The sequence below is a fragment of the Gadus macrocephalus genome, chromosome 10 (assembly GCF_031168955.1).
Source record: "Gadus macrocephalus chromosome 10, ASM3116895v1".
NCBI lineage: Eukaryota > Metazoa > Chordata > Actinopteri > Gadiformes > Gadidae > Gadus > Gadus macrocephalus.
Window position 1 is genome coordinate 22,119,421 of NC_082391.1, and position 23,386 is coordinate 22,142,806.

General features: G+C 48.6%; 1 protein-coding gene across 5 annotated transcripts in view; it reads left to right on the forward strand.

The window, feature by feature from the left end:
- Positions 1 to 23,386, forward strand: part of diaph2 (diaphanous-related formin 2) — a 154,885-nt gene that overhangs the window by 31,755 nt on the left and 99,744 nt on the right. The window lies entirely within an intron of this gene.

Sequence of the window (23,386 nt, forward strand, 5' to 3'; positions counted from 1 at the left end):
AAAAATAATGCCATAAAATACATTTTGGGCCAAATGAATGCCAACCCTTTCCGACAAAGGGTTTAGAAATGATGCATCAGGAAAATAAACTAGCAAGTTCTTTGTTGGGTTTGGCTGTTTGTCTTTTGAAAAAGGGATTGTCGTGAAATACCTATTAGCATTTGAATGGTGAACTGGCAACAATGAGCATCAGTTTATGCACAAATTACGGTTATCTGCAATCTAATCTGTTTAGTGAAATGTTTTGCCTCATAACTGAATTGTACTATGATCATTTTGTCTGTGGAATAGCGCTCTTATAGAAAATATATCACTTAAAATGGCTTAACAACAACGCACACTAACACCAATGCTTGCACACACACACGTCACACGCACAAAAACATACACACACTGTACACTCTTACAGCAAAGGAGATATAAACTGCTTGTTTTTCTGAAAGATATTTGCCCGCTTTAATTCAGTGGCTTCTTTCAAGGCTTCTGAATTTGAATGAGTAGTCAACATCTCCATATCTGTTCTGAAACATTAAGGCATGTCATCTCACAAATGGATGACCTTGTTTTTGTTTTTGCTGGCAATTCTCTTTCCCTCTCTCTGGTTTACAAAAGGCCCAGTAATCTTTATAAATATACACTGTCAACAGATTGCCAATATTTCTTCATTTCTCTACACTGTAATGCGGCAATTGCAGATTTGCTCTGTCAACTCCTCACAAAGAAACACCCTATTGCCTATTGTAAATAGCTGGGCACGGTTTTTTGAGGGGCTTTCAGGAAGAAAACGAATGGGGGGGGGGGGGGGGGGGAGGAAAACCCTCGGTTATTGCATTGTGTGGAGGCTGAATTGTCACCAATAATGGTGTTCCATTGCTCTGCGAGCTTCTCTTTAGGATTAAGAGAACTGTAAAGCTTAACGGGAACAGGGACAAGCTAAAGCAGCACTCTGTGACCTGGCCCCGTGACCGGCTGCGGACCCAGACAAACCTGCGGCTTTCAGGCACTTTACAGGGAGCCATTTTGTATCGATTGCTTTTCCTCCGTCTTTGTCCGTCGGTACTTTTGTGCTTTGTTGTGTCTGCAGAAAGAGCCGGTTTGGGCTGTGAGTGAGGCGGCGGCGGCGGCCGGCAGCTCCCGGTCTGCTGCGCTGGTCACATTGTGCCGGGTAAATGGAATATGACAGAGTCCACCCCGCTTGTATCATGGCCACTCATCCGAGATGCCGGGGACCTACTTTCAGAAGTTCGCCAAACCGTGTCAGAAAGGTGTCGGCGGACAAAACCCCGGTGGTTACCCAGAAGTTTTTTCCCCCAATTTAAGTGGAGCCGCCGAGCGTTCAGCCCGACCCCGGTGACCCCGGAGGCGGTCCAGGCCGCCGTGTCTCCCGCGCCTCGCTGAGACGCGGCGAGCTGTCTGACTCTCCGACAAGAGAAGGCTCTTGTGAGGAGCGGCAGAGGCAGAGGGAGGGCGCTTAGTCCGGGTTAGCCGCCGCTCGTCCGGAGTGCGTCCGGCTCACCGCGCGTCTGGCGGATTCCCATTGTCACGCTGTCGGCGCCGACGGGGTTTTCACACGGCTGCCGGAGGAAGGGTGTTGCTGGGGACCGTCTGGGGGGAGCTCGGCCACGCCCACGGCGCCGTGTGAAGGAGCTGTAATTGGGTCGGAGCGACGCTCCCTCTCCTCCGCCCTCTCCACCTCCACGACCGTGCCGGAGGGGACCCCGAGGGGACTGGGGGGACCTGGGGCTGCCCGATTATTGAAATCACGATTATTCAAACGATTATTTTTGAGTTTGAAATCATGTTGTATTTATTCAGCATGTCTCTCCCAAAAACCCTTTGGAACAGAGAACTTTGATATTTTGCTTTTAAAAAAATACACAAAATGGTAAAAAATTAAATATTCAAGTCGAAAATAATATATGATTCAGCTGTTCTGCCCTTTCTTTAAAACATAACATCGAAAAAAGGGTTAGAGTGGTTAAAAAACTTGATTATGTTAATTATTTGATCGTTTGACACAAAAATCGAAATCGCGATCAGAATTCGATTAATCGCCCGGCCGTAGGAGGACCCGAGGGGACGGTCCTCCTGGCAGGCTGAGGCAGCGATCGGTGCCGGTGTGACGGGCTCCTGACTCCCTGGTAAAGACTCCGCGTGTCGTGTTGGAAGCTGGCGTTCCTATCCCAGCTGCCGGAGGGATAGGCAGTGGTTGGCGGCTTGGAGCCAGCGGCTACGCCTTGGTGCCGTTTCTTGTGTAAATCACATCACACCGATACATGCGTTATCTACAGTGTTGACAGCGCCGTACTGTTACCATAGCAACTCGTTAGTGTTCGCCTCTTTGGTTTGTTTAGGTTTGTGCCGAAGACGCCCAGACGTGCACGGACCGTAATCAAAAGCAATGTAGCGTAATTGGGGAAAAATGAAATGATCAACCTCATTTTCACACGACCTGCGTGCACAGAACTGAACATCCCTCACTTTCTGATCACCGTTAAGAAACATTTTCTCCAAGTTGTGAACCACAACCAAGAAGATTTCATCATGGTTTGAGTTTTCCCAGCATATAAGAAAGGGCAGCAGGGCACAGGTGTTATCAGACTGCAGATAAACTGGCAGTCACCAAATAGTTCATCATTTTTATGTTTGGTTCAGTGGCCGGCGCTAACAATGACAAGTTCAAACCTTGATACATCGCCTTCAAAGTCCTTTCATTCAGCCTTGAAATCCTTGATATCTACCCTAAAAAGGCACATGTTTTATTCATGTGTTGTGTGTCAAATCCCTGCATGCCTATAGCACTTCTAGCCTAGAGGTGAACTCTTCCTATATGGTGTAGGCTCCCTTTAGATGGGCCTCAGAGGGGGGGGGGGAGGGAGGGAGGGAGGGGGGGGGGGGAGGGAGGGAGGGAGAGAAGGGGAGGGAGAGCGAGAGAAAGGGGAAACAAGATGGCATGTCAGACAGGTGGAGTTGGGAAAACAGAACATCCGACACAGACGGAAACTAAAAAGTACAAACAAAGGAAATAAAAACGACATCTGTCTCTTGTTCCATTCCTGACTCTCCTTCACTGGGATTTAAGCTCACAAAAGGAAGGAATAACACTGGGACCGACATTTTGTTTCCAACGTGCCAGTAAACTGGGTGGCGTGTGTTGAGCAAATCTGGTGTGCCCCACGTCGTCCTTGGTGATCTAAAGGAGGAGCAATGGAAAATAAATCAATGGCATGTGACTCACATTCCCATTCGCTGGTATTCACCGTGGATTGATGCTTGAATTAGGATCAAGGTTGCCGGCTCCAGGAGTGCCTTTCGGAATAGTTTGTGTTCAATTAGTTGAAAGGATTTCTCTGGTTTGTCTGGTAAACATTTCAGGTGATTATGATGATTTATATGTGTGCAATTTGAGAGTCGGTAGGCCCTATACATAAATATAATTATTTATATATATATATAGATATAGATATATAGATATAGATATCAATACACATATGATAGATATAGATACATAGTTAGTTAGATAGATAGATATAGAGATAAATATAAAGATATACATATAGATATAAAGAAACTGACGGACAAACATTTGTGTCCTGTAATCTGAAGTCGTCTCCTCCAACATTTGTTCTGAAGATAGATGAACATAGATGGATCTCCATAATAGACCTGATTGCTGTGGGAGAAGCCCCCCCCTACAGAAGGACTACTGCCTTTGTCCTCTATAGACTCGGTCTCATGGTTGACTGCGGCTGAACTCTGCGTGGTTATCTGTCGTTCATGTTGCGGTGCCTATTGAAAAATAAACAATGGAAAAAATCTGTCTGGCAGAAACGGTTCGATGTTTGGTAGTAGATGTTGTAAATGCTTGTAATGCTTCTCAGCCGTTGCTTCAGCCTCCTGGACTGTCCTTCTGTTTAGGAGCACCAGAGTTGCTGATAGCATTGCTCCACACAGAGGGGGAGTTTTGCCCTTTTTCCCCACCAGGGAAACAATCAGTCAGCCAGGTGCTTATGGCTCAGACAGGTAACCAAGGAAAAGACACCGAGATCGAAGGGAAAGACAGATCTAGTTTTGTTTGGGTTCTTGCGCTCCTTAAACCTGTATTAACACTTTGGCGTGTAAGCCGATTCCATTGCGGCTAGCTCCTGCCATTCAATTGAAGTTGCACGTCAAGCACTAATTCAGGAACGTCGAGTGGGATGTGATTGATTCATTATTTATCCTGCAGGACTGCAGATTCTTTATTTATTTATAAACATACATTGCAGCGCTCTAAAAATCCGGTGAGCTCATATTGGATTTGGAAAGGCGAGGAGATTTGAATAATAGTGCATCACAATTGAATCAAGCAGCATTGTGCAAGAGTACCCATTTCTCCTCATAAACCTTGATATTACCAACTGTTTCCACTCCCAGGTTTAAAAAGAAGAATTATTTTTAAATGTAGAAAACGGACGAATTTCCTTTAATAACCTGCCCAACCTGGCTCACTGCTTTTAAATTGAAACCGTTTTCTTTATTTACTCGTGTTTCATACAGTGATGAACAACTATATGATGTGTGTATCCATTAGACCTGCATTAAGAGTCTGCAACTCATATATAACGTACATGGCTTTCTAACTTTGTGGTTTGTTTGACCTAAAGAAGGAGTAAAGTTTTAACTTTCTGTACAACGAGTGATACTTCTTATATTTTTTCATTCTTTCTTTTGTTCTTTCGGTCTTTGGTGTATCCTTTCTTCAACCCCTCCACCCCCTTTCTCCCTCCCTCCCTCCCTCCCTCCCTCCCTCCCTCCCTCCCTCCCTCCCTCCCCAGTCCGCCCTCCCTACCATCCTTTCTTGCCCCCTCCCTCCCTCAGTCCATCCTTCCTTCACTCATCCTTCCTTCACATCCATCCTTCCATGACACATGTCTTTTTAAAGGCAGGAACAATCTGGCCTCTCCTATCAACAGTGCCGTCTTTCATTATGTTGAAGGGAAGATGAAAGGAGAGAGTGGTCACGGTGCACTGCGCTGGGATCTAACAGAAGGACTATGGCATGGCTTTAAAGTGTGTTTGTCTGACTCGGGCGTGGATCAGCGTCCTCCATGCATGGTGTAAACAGCCCCCTCTCTTCCCTCCCTGCCCGTTTCCTCGTGGCTCTCTGAGCCGTGCATTAGGTTCCCCGGTTATTACCGCCAAGCTTTGTGTTCAGAAACACGTTTTTTGATGAAAGCCATTTTTTTGTTTTTTGTCCTGTTTTATTTATTCTTTTTTTTTATTTTTTATAATGTGTAGCTGTAGTGGCAATGCATGCACAGACACACTGACACTGACACTGACCCACACACACACACACACACACACACACACACACACACACACACACACACACACACACACACAACACATGCATATACATATTGTATCTGACATACCGGTAATGGAGCTTGTGAATGGCGTCCCTGCTCCCGGTACCACATCTCTCCCCCCCCGCTCAGTCACACACTCTCCGGCTCTGTCAGCATTGCTCGGCACGACGGGGGGTCCTGAAGGCCGCATTAGGCCCATAAAGTTTATGCATATTTTTACAACCTGCTCTCTGTATGCGTCCACCATCGCATCACATCGCATCTGCTTTAACTGTTCACACAGCTGTGAAATTCTGCCTTTCTCCACGTTTTATAGCGGGCCCGCTCCTTTGAGTTCTTCATTTGCTCCCCTCGCTTTCTGATTCCCGTGCGCCCTCCTCACACACACACACACACACGCACACGCGCGCGCGCGCGCACCCGCTCACGTCAACACACGCGCGTACCCGTGCACGTCGACACACATGTACATCGACACACGTGTCGTGCACGCATGTTCACAAATACAAACACACAAACGCACATGCATAGAGAGCAAACAGAGCAAAAATGGTGCGGAAATCGCCTGCCTCTATAAAGCGTTCCACTGACAATGTGTGCAGTGTTTAGATTCATTGTGAGCATCTCATCACTCCTCCACATTGTTTTTATTACCACGGCGCCGTCCGTCTCCACAATGACTGACAATACGTGGACCTGGTCAGCAGTGAAAGGCTAATCATCTCCTCTCCACACCCCATTCACGCATGTTCTGAATGAGTCGGGGGCACGCAGGGGGCTGCTTCAGACATCCAGTCCTCGCCCGCTCTTCTCCTCTCAGCCAGAGAGAGACGGGGGGGGGGGGGGGGGACGCTCGGGTCAACGTGAGGAAACCCGATTGTTCTCGCCGTGCGGCTGTGAAAGAGACACATTGATGGCCCCCTGTAATCCCCTCTACTCAAGCAGTAAGCCCGGAAGGGCCTCTGGGAGCACCCTGCTCCGAGCCAGCCAGTCCCATCAGCACAACACAGTGCTAACGAGGTTGTCCTCCGCGCCGTCTGGCTGCAGCAGGGCTCGTATACCGCGGCCATACTCAGACGCACCGGAGTAGAGCCGAATAATCGCCTCATCAACGGCCAGCCTCACCCGTCGATTCCCCCGACAGATCCCTCCCCCTGTAATGATTGGTCATATGATCAAGGCCGGATCGCTCGCTTGTGTTATCGTCTGGCTTGCACTTCCCTGTTATGGGCGCCCAGGGAGATGTGTCCCCGTTTAAACATGGCAGCTTTCAAGTTTTATCCCTTTTCCGATTGTCTGTCCTCCGTCGTTCTCTGGCCGGCTTCGTGGCGTGCTAACGGAGAATAGACGAGGGGTCGGGTCCGTCATCACGCTTATTTACAACGTTATTAACGCGTTGATGCCAAGTTCATCTGCCTTGGTGAGGCTGATGCACACTCACAAACAAAGAGGCTGGTCTCGTTGCTTCTGGTCAAATACCAGGCTACAGAGCCTGCATGTGTTGTAGTACCAAAGGCCACCACTTGGGGGCAGTGGACGCCCGTCCAAAGAGCCGCTCGCCGCAGTACAAATGGGCCTGAAAAGTGACATTGTTGCTGTGGAATTGACCTAATGGGATCCTCTCAGCCCTCACAGCACACCACTATGTCTGCCGCTAATGCCATTTGTAAGAAGCCTGATCCTTAGCACAAGAAGATGTGTGAAATGCCTCAACTGCATTCAAATACTTCTGCTTCCTCGGATCAATAGCTCTACCTTCCACTTACCAGACAGACAGACAGGGCGGGGGCCGAAGACAACGCGGCTCTCACTGTCATCTTCTGCCTATTTCTGGAGCCGCACCCTGTTGACATGGGGGAAGATGGCGAGACGGGAGCCTTTGGGCCTTCCTTTAGACGCTTCCCTCGCTCATCAAGGGGCCGGAGAGGCGGCGTGCGTTACCTCACGTCGCTATTGACAAGGCCTCCACTATGGGCCATAATTTATGCAATCAGCCTTGAATAATTTAGCAGGCTGGCGCCACCGGGATGAACCTCGGCAGGTCCCTAGCTAGCAACACATCGGTCGCGCTTGGAGAACCACGCCGTTTAAATCGGCATCTTTTCATCTTTGCAGCGTCCCCGCTCTCGTTTTGCTTTCATCGCGCCCACAGAGTCGGACCACACAGGACACACCCAGCATGTACGTTCCTCTGACTGCAACGCAGACTACAGGACATACCCGGGCCCCTTCACAACGTACTCTGGCCCCTTCACAACATACCCGGGCCCCGGCTCAACATATCCTACAATATACCCGGGCCCTTCACTTCATACCTTTAAAACATACCCGGGCCCCATTTGCAACATATCCTACAACATACAAGGACCCTTCACTGCATACCTGGACCCCTTCCCAGGAGCCGTTCCTCCTCTGGTGGGGGGTGCGGTGACACCCTGGGCTGTGGGGGACATGGACTCCAGGGCCGATGTGTGTCGTGGCGACTGACCGGTCAGGGGATATTGCCTGGATTGCACAGGATGTGTCATCACCTTATGCATAAAGCAATGAGGCATCGCTGATGTCCTGTATGTGTTGTCCTTCCTCTCTCCTTCCCCCTCTGCTCAGCTACCATTGCACTCCCATTCCACATCCATTTTTTAAACACAGCCGTATGGCGGTCTTGTTTTTCCTTTTATTATCAGTGTTTTGGTGTCTGAAAGAAATGTTGGGGAAAACATTTCTATCTCTTTTACCTGATGTTCTGACACAGGTTAGATGGGCTCTATGGCCCCCATCAGCGGATGTTAAAACCGTATCCAGCACTACTTTAGAATGGGGCCAATTACTGGATATTGGCCCGAGGGTGATTTGATGGCGGACGTATGGTGTACCAGCGGGGCTGTCCTTGATGTGGGCTATGGAACCAGCAGGGGGTTCGACATCAATCACATTGAGAGATAGGTGACCCCTCTCTTTATGTACTGAGTGGTCTTGAGAGAATGTCTTTTCTCTCCCTTGACTGATTGGGTATTGAACGCCATCTTTGAACCCGAGGAGCTCCCCTTGAATCGCCGACACGTGTACACCGAGGAAGCGATGTGGGAACAATGAGACCACAGGATGTGTACTGCAGTAATGATATAATTATTTAGGAAGACAAGCGGTAAATCGGCCCGTCATGTGCAAGAGGATTTTTTTCTGCGTTGTTGTTCCCGTGTCACATTCTTCATGTTTGGTTTCAGTTAGCTGTCTTCCCCTCCAACGATCTCGCTCCTGGTTTGTTGTCACCTCTCATGTCTCAGACTGAGGAAGAGGAGGAGGAGGAGGAGGAGGAGGAGGAAGAAGACACACAGAGGGAGACACACACACACACACACACACAGAGAAAATGTTCCTCACAATCCCTGCAAGTATAACAATAAAAACAGGAGAAAGCACCGTCTTGATGTTATTATGCCGACATCATCTTCAGAGCCTCTGATATAATAAATGAACTAAGGGTTCTAAAATTGTCATTTGAATTATGCCTTTCATCTCCCCGCGGTTCTTACCGAAGCGGTTCAGCGCAAGTCTCTGCTGAATGTTTTTTCCTCCCCTGTCCCTGTTTGCATTTCTGAACAAGCGCTATAACTGTAATGAATTCTATTATTTAAAACCAATTACAGTAGTTGGGAGCTTTTCCGCTGCTTCTGCCGGGGTCTCTGTGGAATAGTGTTGCTGCAGCAGTGTCGGACCGCGCTCCAACCTGAACGCCTCCCCCCGTCCCCCCCCCTAAACCACAGCCTTCTGATGGAGGCTGGGTGCTGCTGCTGCTGTTTCTCTGGCTCTCCCTGCTGCCCTGTCCTGGCTGTATCTGACCTCACCGTGACCACGTTTAACGCCCTAATAATCCTAACAATGCGCCGATGTTTTGTTTCTGTGGGTTGTACCGAATGACCTTTTGGAATCTATTTGGATGTATATAAAGAGGTGTTGTTGTGAATCGGTTTGCAGAGGATGTGTTTTTGCTTCTTTAAAGATGCAATTCACAGGGAGGTTTTGTGTTTGTGCTATGTGTTTTATGGAAATTTAGTTTATAAGTAATTTAGTCTTTTGAATAGATTTTGAACATATCCTAAATATTAAATCCTGAGGTCAAAGAGGATTCCTTTATTATTATTCTGTAATAAGCATTTATGTAGTAATCACCACATGTCTAATTCATGTAACAAAAACAATGTAGCCTATATGTGCATGAATCATCATTATTAAATGGATTCGCGATGAACATGAATAATACAATTCACTCAATAATGCAATGAACAGCCGTGGTGAGAAAATATCAATAAAGATAAACGAAGAATTTTTCATTTAAATGACAAGAGGTAATGAAGGTGCATACAAGGTCCTACCTACCATTCCCTCCACTCGTCTTATGGTCTTTAATGAACTGGCTGTATTGGAAAGGTGGTTAAATTTATTTAATTTTCCTTTTTCCCCATTGCAGTGGATGTATTAATGCTTCATTGTGTGTTTCACCCTCACTGCGGTCCACACGGTGCTCTTTGTTCATGGTAATTATATTACCAAAGACTTGTACAGACACTTATAGATAGCATTACCGTGTTTTCTTTTCAACTTCCTCCCATTATTGCCTTTTCTAAGCATGGGCCTAATTGGATCGGGCCGGCTTGCTCTGCCAGTGTTTCGGGATAGAAAATCATGGAAAATTGTAATTCTTTAATTCTTAATTCATTATTTATATATATATATATATATATATATATAGAGAGAGAGAGAGAGAGAGAGAGGAGAGAGAGAGAGAGAGAGAGAGAGAGAGAGAGAGAGAGAGAGAGAGAGAGAGAGAGAGAGAGAGAGAGAGAGAGAGAGAGAGAGAGAGGAGAGAGAGAGAGAGAGGAGAGAGAGAAGAGAGCCGAGAGAGAGAGAGAGAGAGATGAGCGCGAGCAAGTTCGGAGGAATATGGTCTTCCAAAATGTTTTCTACAAGGCCAGCAAGTTTCACATTTATTTCACTCTTTCGCCCTAGCAAAAACAAGCACACACACACACAACACACACACACACACACACACACACACACACACTCTTCCACGCATGCCCAGTGCAGGCGTGCGATAATGTGAGAGACACACGTTTACTCATTAAGCCAGTCTGCCCTAAAGATTGATTTATAGTTTATTTAATAAGCTGGAAGGTTACCTCAAAGCAGATTTTCTCCATAATTGACCAATTTCAGCTTTGTTCGATAAGCATTCATCTCAAGCTGAGTGGTGGTGGTGTTTTCTCTCTCCTCCCTCCCCTCCCTCTCCTCCCCTCCCCTCCCCTCCCCTCCCTCCCTCCCCTCCCCTCCCCTCCCTCCCTCCCTCCCTCCCTCCCTCCCTCCCTCCAGCTCGGACGTTCCCAGTTACCAACCATGTGACCGCCTGATTATGCATTGGAAGAGATACCGACGTTCCCAGTTACCCACCCATGTGACCGCCTTGATTATGCGCTGGAGAGATACGGGTCGTTCGATGTCCCACTAACCCAGGACACAATGGCAGCGGTATTAGTCAACATCTCAGAACGCGCCGCTAATTGGCTTACTTTGCCCAGCAGCTGTCTGCTATTAAGGCCCTTTGTTCCAGATGTTATCTCATTAGCATGGCAATGATCATGCTAATGGCTGAAGGAGAGATGACTGGTCTGCATTAATGCGACCCTCCCGGCCCGTCTCCCAGGGCTCAGCCCGCCGCCGTTCACCCGTCTATATGTTTGCTTTAAAGGGTAAGAACGGCCGCCATTTTCCCCCCCATTAACGGAGAGTCGAGTCTGGAATGGCGGCGAGCGAAAGAGAGAGAGAAGAGAAATTACTCATAAAGGAGGAGCGCTGCTCGCACGCTCCGAATGAGAGCGATTTGCGGATGAACCCGCATATTAGAACCATTCAGTGCGCGTAGTCATCAGGCGAATGCCCGCGTACACAGTCCTCCATCTCTAGAATGTGTTGCTGCAGCCGTAGCGCAAATGGGCTGGTACCACGAAGGGATGGGATCAAGGTTGGAATGGAGCCTTTCCCTCGGTCAAATATTACAGTCCACTTTGGGGGTGAAGGCTGTCACCTGGTCAGTTACCTCGTTTGTGAAAGCACGGCTTTAGGAGGGCTATGTTGCTGCAAGGATTTCCCCCTAAAAATGTTGGGTGCTAATAAGGTGTGTGATGACTGAGGGCTGATGTGCGCAACTGCACATTTCTGATGTGCATGTGCAAGGGGCTGATGTGCACATGCACGTGAGCCACTTCATTTTGTCATTAGCGCAAACACAGTTTTCAGTCTGTTTGATTCGTTACTTTTCCTCTTTTTGCATCCCAAATTACTATCAGCCATTCACAAGCTATTGCTACCTACAATATCCTCACGCGCTTTAAATCCTTCTACAGCAGAACACTGCTTTGCTGTCAATATTCTTTGTCAATATTTCCCAATGACATTAATGACAATGCAGCAATTAAGGGGGTGCACCTATTATACATATCTTTCAGAACACAACAAATAGCATTCTTGGCAGCCACATAATTTGCAATTCTAAAGTATTATTTTGCATGGCTGATTGCAGTGGCAGTCATCCGGTGAAGCACTGCAGTGTTCTAAGCTCTAGCCTTCAAAAATAGTCCTTTGAAACTCAGTATTTAGATTAGATGGCGTTCTGGTATTCAGTGTTCGCATTGATGGCACTATTTATCCCAGAGGAGGGAGATGTGGGATGAGAGAGAGAGAAGATGGAGATATGGGATGAGAGAGGGAGAGACAGGGAGAGAGAGAGAGAGAGAGTAATAAAGAAGGAGGGATTTCAGGGCGGAGGGAAGCAGTAGGAGAGAAAACAAGTAGACGGGGAGCAGTGAACTGTCTTATTGCACACTCCTCCAGCCTGTTCCGCCCTCTCAGCGGTGGGTGCGCTTTAACCGATGCCGACAAGCACAATTCTCACTTTACCCCCAGCGTAAAGCTACCTTCTGGACTGTCACATGCTTCCCCCCTCCCTGCGCCGTCTGTCTCACCCCCTCCCCCCTCCCTCCCCCGTAAGCCCCTATTGTATTCCAACAACGGGGCCGTGTGTATTTATTTATTTTCCAACTTTGCAAGTCTTGCCCAGCCCCACCCCTCCGCCGCACCCCCCCCCCCGACTCCACCGTGTAGTAAAACAAGCGCGCTTAATTGCATCCTTAGCCACACTTCTCGGTGTCTCGGTGTTGTTTTTGTTGTTGCTCTCGGGGCCCGAGAGAGAGGCACTCCAAGGCCTAATGAAATCGGGAGAGGCAACAGTTTAATTAACGCACTCGCCGCGCGGTGAAGGGGAGATCGTTTTTATTCGGAGCCCCCTAATAAATTTCCCATCAGTTTGTTATTAACGTCGGCGGTTTTAAACTGAACGGGGGGAAAGCGGCTTAACGCCAGGCAGAGCCTTCAGCGTGACGGACAAGTGTTTGTTTCTCTGTTCGGGGGAAGAAGAGACGGCTCCATCTACCGCATACCATTATCTGTGTGTGTGGGTGTGTGTGTGTTTACGCGAGTGTGTGTGCGCTGTTTTATGTAAATCCTCACTCAAGATGGCAGTCATTTTTCTTAACCACGAGCGTTCCCCCTTTTTTTTAAGCACCCTGATTTCTCAGGCAGAATAATCATAGCTGACGGCGTTAATGACCCCCATCAGGCGCCATCAAAGCGCCGGGTGGCTCGCCGTGGCCGGCCGCAGTCGCCGTGGAGCGCCGAGCGAATCAAACGATCAAATGAGGCCGTTCTGTCATCCCCCCTCATCCCCTGATCGGAGCAAACCATCTCATCGATTAAGGCGGTCCATTTGTTGGCTGTGTGTGTGTGTGTGTGTGTGTGTGTGTGTGTGTGTGTGTGTGTGTGTGTGTGTGTGTGTGTGTGTGGTTGTGTGTGTGTGTTGTGTGTCTCTGCTTGGTGGAGCTGTGTCCAAACAGAGGAAGACGGCGTTGGACTCACGGTCGTTAGAAGGGATGCTCTGATGGGATTCTGACATGCATAACCCCTTCCTGAGTCCTGGCTGTCGATGCGATCGGCCCTCCCCCCACCCACCCCAGGCAGAAGGGCCCATTTGGAGCCATCCTAATGTGATATGAAGGGAACATAATGATGTGTCTGGCCTGGTTATTTGCCTTTGTTCACAAAACACTTCTCTGGGTTATTGCGTTTTTCGCTCGGAGGGCTTGATCACCCGCATTAGGGTGGATGTAAATGGGAGTCAATAAATTATCCACTGATTAAGGATGGTGCCCTTGCTTCAGGTGTGGGCACCATTTTCCATGCACGGTTTAATGCAAGCCTTTTCTGAGTGTGCCGGTTGAGTCAGTCCAGTCCCTCCTACTGTCTGCCCGCCGCCCACACTTCACCTCCACGCACCTCGTGACTGGAGCCTGACGGTTGGTGAAGGTGCCAAATGTCTTTGGGAGTCAAATAGCGGGGGTTTCAAAACAGGGACTCCCCCGTTGAGCTCCTGGAGATAATTAGGGCCGGGGAACGGAGGCGAGCGAGCACTTCAAAGATCCTCGGCGCATGCCAATTGTTCTCCTTCCTCGGTCACACACACACACACACACACACACACACACACACACACACACACACACACACACACACACACACACACACACACACACACACACACACACACACACACACACACACACACACACACACACATAAACACTCTCTACAAAGGCTTTCTTCATCTGCATGGCCGGATACATTTCAGGTTAGCAACGTTGACCTTACTGTGTCTTTCTTTAAACAGTGTTTTTCTTCAATGACATGCTCAGTCAGGCTTCCAAGCCACAACACAACTCTTTTATAGTGTTCCCCGATGCAGCAAATGTGAGATGTTGAACGTGTAAATATCTAAACATGTTGGGGAAAAACAATGTAGGGTAGTAATTATGTGAATTTTAAATCTGAAGAAAACGGAACCAAGCACTTCAATCCATACCTGTAACAACTATTATATTGTAAGGGACCTACTGCCAAACATTGAGTTTTTGTAATTGCTTTTTTTTTTTCCTTTGAATCAATGTGATGAGTTTTGCTAGATACACAATTACCCAGACATGTTTTGAGAAACAAGGGGGGTTTCTACTAGACAGATCCAAAAAAGTCCACCGAAAAAAAACACGTAATTGTTTCCATTTTACACATCTTAACATTTTGTCTAAACGAGCCCTCCTTCCCCAATTACCCCTTCCCCAAAACTGTTAACATAAGTACTACATTGCTTTTAGTTGCTCAAGCAGGAACATGCTAATTGTGTTTCAAGGCCCCTTTTAAAGCCTTCAAAAGTTAAGTTATCTGAAAGTGATTCAAACCTGCCATTTCTTTAACGATAAACAATTGCTTTTCTGTATTTTTGTATTCATAAATAGAGCTCCGGATTTATTCTCAATCTTTGTTTGTGTGAATGTTGTCCTTTGTCAACACAACAGGTGGCTTCAGTGATGCACACATAAACTCAGAATGTGGCCTTGTTTGCGCTGACCCGCCTCCTTTGATTTGATTATGGCTAGATGAGAAAAACAAGCCACAAACACAAGATAACAATTGCCTCTGTGACTCTTTTACAACAATTTCTCCACGTCGAATGAGTGAACAAAAAAAAGAAATCAAACATTTCGTTTTTATTTCGGAGCCATCTGGATGCACTGTTGGTCCTGACTGGAGACGTCTGTGTATATATTTAGTCTTTCCTCCGCATACTTTCAAGAGGATCATTTCCTCAGCAACGTCGGCCCGCGTTCGGTGGATCTCTGAGGTACCTCTCCGTCGTCAACGCTCTCTCGTTTGTGGCCAGGACAGCAGTTCTCAAAGCTCGCTAATTACCCGAGATAATGAACAACCTCCAAGGACCTTTTCCAGAGCTACACCCCCCCTTTACAGCGGTAGTGGATCCACGTGACATTCTCTAAATAATCCGCCCGGTTTCACCAACGGCTTCAGCGCCATCGGTGACGCGTACCGCGGGCTGCCTCCTAGCAGAGACCCTGCTAGCGCGCTTAGCATGGCGCCTACCAGCTGTATTTGGATTAGTCTGATTGCTGGCAGTGTTTGGGGGAGGGAGTTAAGGGGATAATGAACCGAGGGGATTGGACCAGAGGCCACCAGCTGCGGCCTACCAGGTGCATGCGGCCCCCCCCACACCCCACCCTGCTACCATGTAATTGGAAGTCTCTAACACTATATGATTGAGCCGGTGCCAATGCGTGTGCTAAACCAGCATCAGACACACTCATAATTTATACCAGTTATACCATGGTTACTAGCTACAGGTATTCATGCCTACCTAAATACCCCAAAAATACGTTTTAAATGACAATGCTCGATAATGGGCACTCACCATCATCTCTCCCCATTATAACTCCTGGTACTTTTCATCTACTGCCCTCACATTGTGGGGGCAGTAGCGAGGAGCCGTGGTGCAGTTGTACGAGGCGATGGAATCAACCGGTGCTCCGCGTCATCAATACCACCATTTTAAAAGTCACGGAATGACACTCGACTTAATCAACTAATCGGTTCCTTTCCTCTGGTAATTGGGCCCTGGGGCTGCTGTCGACTGGCAGTGGGAGCCGGTTGGTATTTGGTGACAAGTTGACTGCCGCAAAATTAGCCCCGCACTAGCCGGTTCATTAATAAGCGCTGTGGATGGAGGAGCGTGCGGCTTTCCTTTCGAACGGCCCCTCCGCTCTTACTGACTGTCTCACACCCTCGACCGCGCAGGCAGGTTCTCCCAGGCCCGCCAGAACCTTCCAGACGCCACGTTCCAGCGGGGTACTGCTGGTTAGAATCCCGAAGCGGCAGGAGATGCTGTTGCCGTCGCCAGAACATGCCTCCTGCCCGTCCACGTGCTAGATTGTAATGTTTTGACAGATGTCAGAGGACAGATTGACGTTTTATCTCCACACTTTCATAGGCACCGGCGTCAATCCGATAGGGAGCTGTTTGCTGTCATCCGCCGCCGCCGCCGCGCTCCCTTTCCATTTTTGGCGGCGGGGAGGAAAGGCAGCCAGCGTTGTTTACTGAGAGACAACAGCTGACACCCAGCAGTTTCATTTAGTTAAGGAATACATATTGACTGGGGGCTTGTCATTCCATGCACCATGCTGTGCGATATGTGCTCCCTATAGATATGTAGGCTGTTAAGTCACAGCACAGGGGCTCCCTTCGGGCCAGCCATTGATGTACCGATCAACCCCACCTTCCACCCCCTTATCTGCCCAGCCCCACCTCGTCCTCCTCCTGATGGAGAAGCAGAGTGAACACTATCACAATGCCGATTGCGACTCGAACAAGGTGCATCTTGTGTTTATTTTATTTTTTTGTATTTTTTTTTGGCATTCACAATTTGTTGGGATTTGAGTACATTTGGTTTAGGGTCATAACATTATATTGACTCCTCCGTGGCAGATAACATGGGGAGCTGGCACTATGTGCTTCCTAAAGATGTGTGTGGAGGTGGTTAAGATGCAGCCCAGGGCTCCCTTAAAGCACCCCCTCCACCCACACACACACACACACACACACACACACACACACACACACACACACACACACACACACACACACACGCATGCTCACACACACTCTTCACTCCATCAACTTCCTCCACGGATGCCTCAGAAAAGGGTGTGAGTGCGTGTGGTGGTGTGTGTTTGTGTGTGCGTGCACGTCGCCCGTGTAGGGGGGGGGGGAGATGTTGCCGTGCAGAGCACATGTCTGTCATTCTGCTGGGTGCCTTCTCCATAAATAGAAGTGTCTGTGTGGCGCGCCTCCGTTCGGCTGTTCCTCCCCCGGACCCCCTCCAGTGACATGTGTCAGGTTTTATTTACATTTATCAAGCCTCTGCCACCACATTAGCATGGCGGTGTCATTAGGAGGTACTCCTGCTGCCGTCTCACTCTGTGGAGATGTGCCACACGTGTACGACAGACGAGCACATCCTCTCGATTTCAATCTCGCCGGGGTTCACTGTATGTCAACAATCCCCAAACACCACCGCCACCCTTTATGACACGATGCTGATTCTATTGCTTCCAAATGATGCCGTTGCCTTTATGCACTTGTTTTTGTTCACGCAAAAACAACCCAGTCAACACACGCACACAAACACACTAATGCACAGACACACACACACAAACTATTAATCACTCAAACAACAAAGAACCATAAGTCTGAGCAGCCCGAGTTCTGCCTGATTTCAGGGAAGATGGGGTGCTAGTTTAAAGGTTGCAGAGCGCCGCAAATAACACCAGTGTAATTGGACTTGTAGCGGTCCCTCTAGGCATCGCCCGGCATCGCATTACACCACCACACTCAGAGGGGAGGTTTTAGAATAATGGATTAACACATTGCCTTTCAATAAAGGCCCATCCCCGTCTTATCAAATCAGGGTGGAACAAGGCCAGAGTGTTGTAGGCGCCCCCTCCCGCTCCTCATGGCTCACTGTACTATGTAGGCCCGTTCACATCGCAGGGGTATGTTCATACTGCTGCACAGGGCAGAAAAGTTCATGGGATGCAGAGCCAGCTCTTTGTTTCCGTCTAATTGGTTGAAATTCATAATCTGACCTTTTTGGGTTCCGACAGTGCAGTGGTTCAGTTGAGTTAATCTTCGTCCCGCCAGGGAAATTTACTTTGCAGCAGCAAGGGCACATTAGTAAAACGCAACAGAAGAAGACAGGAAGATGAAAATGTTAAAAAACCAATGATGCATAAAATGATGCAAATAAAATCCATATCGTAATGGATGAGAATAGATGAGAGTGGGAGGACCGGTCGTGTTGGAAGGATAAAGTGCAAAGGGTGCAAATATCAAAGTTCAGGGGGTTTTACTTTGAGTGTGCATCGCTAGAGTTAATTTATTTGAAAAGTTGTATTCCCGCATCCACTTCAGAAACGTGACTTTGATGCGGTAGGTTGGCAGAAGGCAGCCCCGGGGCGAGGTTCTAAATTGTATTAAATGTCTCATTCGACCACGCACACTTCCAGCAGAAAACAACAGGATTAGTTATGAAATGGAAGCAATATCCCAGGATGCGTGTTAACTCATCACTCGAGCCTCCTCCTTTTGTACGAAGTGGTCGACTCCTGAGCGTTTTCCTCGCTGAACACGACACGTGACGTCGAGCCCAGATCCTAACCGGCGCCATTTGCCAAGTTGTGCCTTCCAAATGATTACCATGGACGGGGAACGTGACGGTGCGCGGCTCCAAGGGCTGATGGCAGCTCATGGAGGAGGCCAGACATTTACTCCAATTGACACAAAGGCAGCCTGTTCTCCCTGAGGTCCTCCTTTCCGCTCCCCGAGATGCCGACTGGGCTAGTGCTAATTAACGCCGTGGAGATCGGCTTCCTGCCACTGTTGTCCTAGTTGATGCTCAGGTGGGCATGGGTTGTTGTGGTTGCTGGAGTCCGTCTGGCGACACGCCCGTGTGGCTGTTCCCCACTTTTCAAAACTGGAAAACAAACGATTCTTAATTGTTCAATTGGGTGGTTGGTCTTTGAGAAACCTATCGGCTGTATTGTACATCTCACGGCCGACTGATCTCCTCTCTGAGTGCCTTGTTGAAGGAGTCAAATGAATGCACGTCTACACACACACACTCGTAGTGTAGGGCGCCAGAAAATTAATGAATACCGTTAAATGTGTCAGTGTTTGTAATGTTTTTAGTGTTGTGTTTTGGCTACAGTTTCTTTCATGGCTCGAATTCATCTGTGCATTTCGATAGGATCGCCATAGTTCCCTGTGCTGCTGCTTATTATTTGCTAAAGTGGAACTTGGGAGAGAAAAGGGTTTATTTTCCAGCCAGGCTAATTGCCTTTACAAGGACTCAAAACAGCAGTGACTTGACCATGAAGGAGTGTGGAGAAGGTAATTACTATGTGAAGGGATTTCTTTCTCTCTTTTCTTTCACCGGGACAGAGAAAAAATAAAGACAATGGGGACGCCATCAATAAAGACCCACTCTCCCTAAAACCCTTCCTCACACAATCTTTAATGAAGACCTGGGCCATTGGCTTAGATGGATGAGGCCGCGCACCGGCGAGAGAGCGCGAGGTAGGGGGCGGGCGGCAGGTAGATGTTTGTTTAGCGCTGGCTCACGGCGGATATATCGGAGTTAGTGGAGACCTGTCGCCCAGGAAAGGCACATTACGGCTGGGGGTGATTAAGGAACAAAGTTGATGGAAAACAAAGTGCTATTGACAAGGCTTGGTCCTGCTCCTCTGCCGCCCGTCTCCCGCGTGCCGTCCGTCCAGGCTTCGGGCGGCGCTCTCCGGGCTAAGCCACCCCGCCGGATCCACTGAACCTGTGAGCGATTGATTGTTTTACAGCAATTTTCTGTGCAAGCCTAGGCCAGGGCATCGATCGGGGCTTTTTTTTTTGCAGGCGAACTTCAGGAAGAGGTGGTCTTCGGTTTTTATTACAGCGGATCATTACTCTCCCCCTCGTTTTATCTGAGGCTGCGGTGATTAAGACAACGGTGCATAAATAACGTCCCGTGCGCCCGCCGTCCCTTTGTTGATGTTTTCTTCCCCCCTCTTTGCGTGCTCTCCTGTCTTATCTGCCCTGCCGTACTGAGCAAGAAAGATTTTTGCTTGTCACAAACACGCACACACAAGCGCAAGTACGTGCACGCGCACACACACACACACCCTCAATATTCACTCCAAACGACTGTATGGCGGAGCGAGGCAATGGGATGTTCAGGACTTGAAAGCCTCTCCTCTTCCTCAGATGTGACATCAGCTCGCTCTCTCTCTCTCTCTCTCTCTCTCTCTCTCTCTCTCTCTCTCTCTCTCTCTCTCTCTCTCTCTCTCTCTCTCTCTCTCTCTCTCTCTCTCTCTCTCTCTCTCTCTCTCTCTCTCTCTCTCTCTCTCTCTCCCTCCCCCCCACCCTGCTTTCATCATGTGCATCAGCCCATCCTTCGACACTACAGAAGTTGTTCCTCACAGGCCTGTCACCTCTCCTCTCCGCCTCCACCAGTGCCTCCCTGTTGCCGTTCTCTGTTTCTGTCTGGATCAGACGCCTCTTAAGTCGGGAACCTGCTTACTTTGTAGCGCTAACGCTCTGGCGTTTGCGTCCCCTTGAAGTCGGTAAGTGGCACCAAGCGACGGAGCTACGACCCGCACCTCGCCGTGTTCAAAGGTGGCGGTGCCCCCGATGCGAGGCTAGCCCGTGTGGGATCGCCACGGACGCGTGCGTGGGAGACAGGCTGGCGTCATACGGAGGGATGGGGTAGAAGGTGGTGGTGGTGGTGCTGTTGGGGTGAGGGCGTGTGAGTTGAAGACAGGCTGGCGTCATACGGAGGGATGGGGTAGAAGGTGGTGGTGGTGGTGCTGTTGGGGTGAGGGCGTGTGAGTTGAAGACAGGCTGGCGTCATACGGAGGGATGGGGTAGAAGGTGCTGGTGGTGCTGTTGGGGTGAGGGCGTGTGAGTTGAAGACAGGCTGGCGTCATACGGAGGGATGGGGTAGAAGGTGGTGGTGGTGCTGTTGGGGTGAGGGCGTGTGGTGTTGCTCCACCCTCACTCTCCTAACACCGCTTCCCCCTCGTGACGGCTGCTCGAAAACTAATGACTTGTAAAGTCGACTTTCCCGCCGGGTTTCTCTTGTCGTTGGAGGGGGAAACACGCAGCCTGCGCGTGCTCCCTGACACGTGAGCTCTATTGATAGCCACTTCTTACTGCCTCTGTTTGGGGCTACAAAACTGCCCCCTGTGCAGATTTCACCAGGATAATCAGTCGGGGATGCCCATCAACGAGTGCTGTGATGTGGCCACACCCGTCTGTCGCATGTCTCTCTCTCTCTCTCTCTCTCTCTCTCTCTCTCTCTCTCTCTCTCTCTCTCTCTCTCTCTCTCTCTCTCTCTCTCTCTCTCTCTCTCTCTCTCTCTCTCTCTCTCTCGCTGTCTTCCTTCCTCTTCCTCTCGCTGTATACAGTATATGTTATGTTTCCTGGGCTGGTAGCATAATGTATTCCCCGCTGAGGCGGTATCGCTATGTAAACACATTGGTATGTGGGCTCAGCACCAGCTCTCCGACTGTGCTCAACTCCCACATGCCTGCTTAGGAACTGCTTGGCCAGGGCTCAGAGAGACCGTGTTCTATACCTATCGCTTGAGGTGATGGTTGGCACAAAATAAATAAATACATCGAAAAATAAAACATGAATAATAATATTGGAAAATAAGTGTGTCCATATGAATGCAGTAGTTATGGTTATGAATATGCGTCGGTGGATGCCGATATGGGAGTTTGGTTTGCTCAACTCAGGGGTTTATATATTTGGTGGAGAAGCTATTTTTGTGTTTCAATCTCCGACATTTTTAGAAGAATTGCTCATTGACCGGCAACATATCGGAGTGTGATAATTTCTCGAAACTAAGTGCAGAAGTCCTTACCCCGGTGAAACCCAGCCAGCCTTAAACCCCTCACATGATGCCAAAGCATTGTTGTCCCCATCCAAAAAACTCCTTTACTCATCTTAACATTTCTCAGATATGCATTTAACCTTCGTCGAGTGCACAAGGACGTTTTCAGAGAGCAAGTGAACAATGCTTTCCGGCGTTCACGTAACATCGTACGAGATGTGAGGCCACCTGCTATTGGCCGTCCGACGCCGCCCACCTCCGTTGTATCCGGGGCCGCAGCGCTCGCAGGCACCCGGGCACCAGCCCACATGGTCCCACCGCACGCGGGATGCAACATCACGGGCGGCAGTACATCGGTGTTTGAACGGACACAGCTCAGCACAAACTCAACGGGAGCCGCACTCACTCCGAGCCTGATTGTGTGTATAATGATGAAAGATGCCTGTTGCACATGTTCTGCAGCACCCTGATTGTACTGTAGAAAAACTGCCACTTAATGCAATTTGAAGCACGGCAAGTAAGCTTGATACCCGTGCCTTATAGGAGTCCATCGCTTTCCTTTGTCTAAGCCTGCCATTAAGTGGGTACCCTTTTTTCTGGTCGAATTGTTTGAAATGTCGATCGTGACGCCTTTCACCTGCAGTTTAATTGAGGAGCCTTTGTAGGTTTATTATCATTAGTTTACGATGGTGGTTTCGGATCCACATGCTAGCGTGTGATCGCTCTCTCAGCTGGGTGCTGAACATGTCGCTGTACTCGCTACACATCTGGAGATTCCGGACATTTAAGCTCCAGGCAGTCAACAGCTGTTGTTGTGTTTGGCTTCAATTAACTTACATAAACTGTACATGTAGTCTAAATGAAGAGAAGGCATAACATCTGTTATTGCAGCGCATGATGTACTGTAATTACACACTGAGGCATGGAGATGTGTGTGCCTTTGTGGTTCTCTCCATTTCCCGTTAGCATCTAACACAACATTACCTGAGTTTAAACCCTTTGGTCAGTCCCAGTGCTCTCCATATAAAACACAGGAAACCGAACCTGTAGGACATGTTAGAGAATGAAAGGATTCCCTGTGGAGGAGGATGAGTTTGCTACAGGTGCTGTGTGGGCAGAGTCGAACTGGAGACTTGTAGACCCTGTGAGACGAGGGCGGACTTTTATCCGACTGCACAGGGAGAAAACTACATCTGTTCAACCAGAGAAATATGAAAGTCACAGAGACGACCGAGAATCAATGTGAGGTTTTTCAGGATAGCAAAGAACACAGTGTGGTGTAACATCAATGCAATCATATACCCTCTCCTTTCGACGGAGGCAGATGTATTCGTGTTGAACCTTAAACAGACTGCTTCTCCTGCTCATGATGGCAGATTGTCGCACTTAGTCAAGGCAAGGCAACTTTATTTATGTAGCACTTTTCCTACACAAGGCAGACTCAAAGTGTTTCACATATAAACATTGTCATGGAATAAAATAATATAATAGATAAGTAAAAGAAAACATATGCAAAAGATGAGTAAAATAGATCAGGATTTTAGAAAGTGCAATGTGCAATGTCTCTCTTGTACCCACGTCGGGACTCCAACCCGACCTAAAGGTCCTTTCTCTGGGACTCCAACCCGGATCTTAA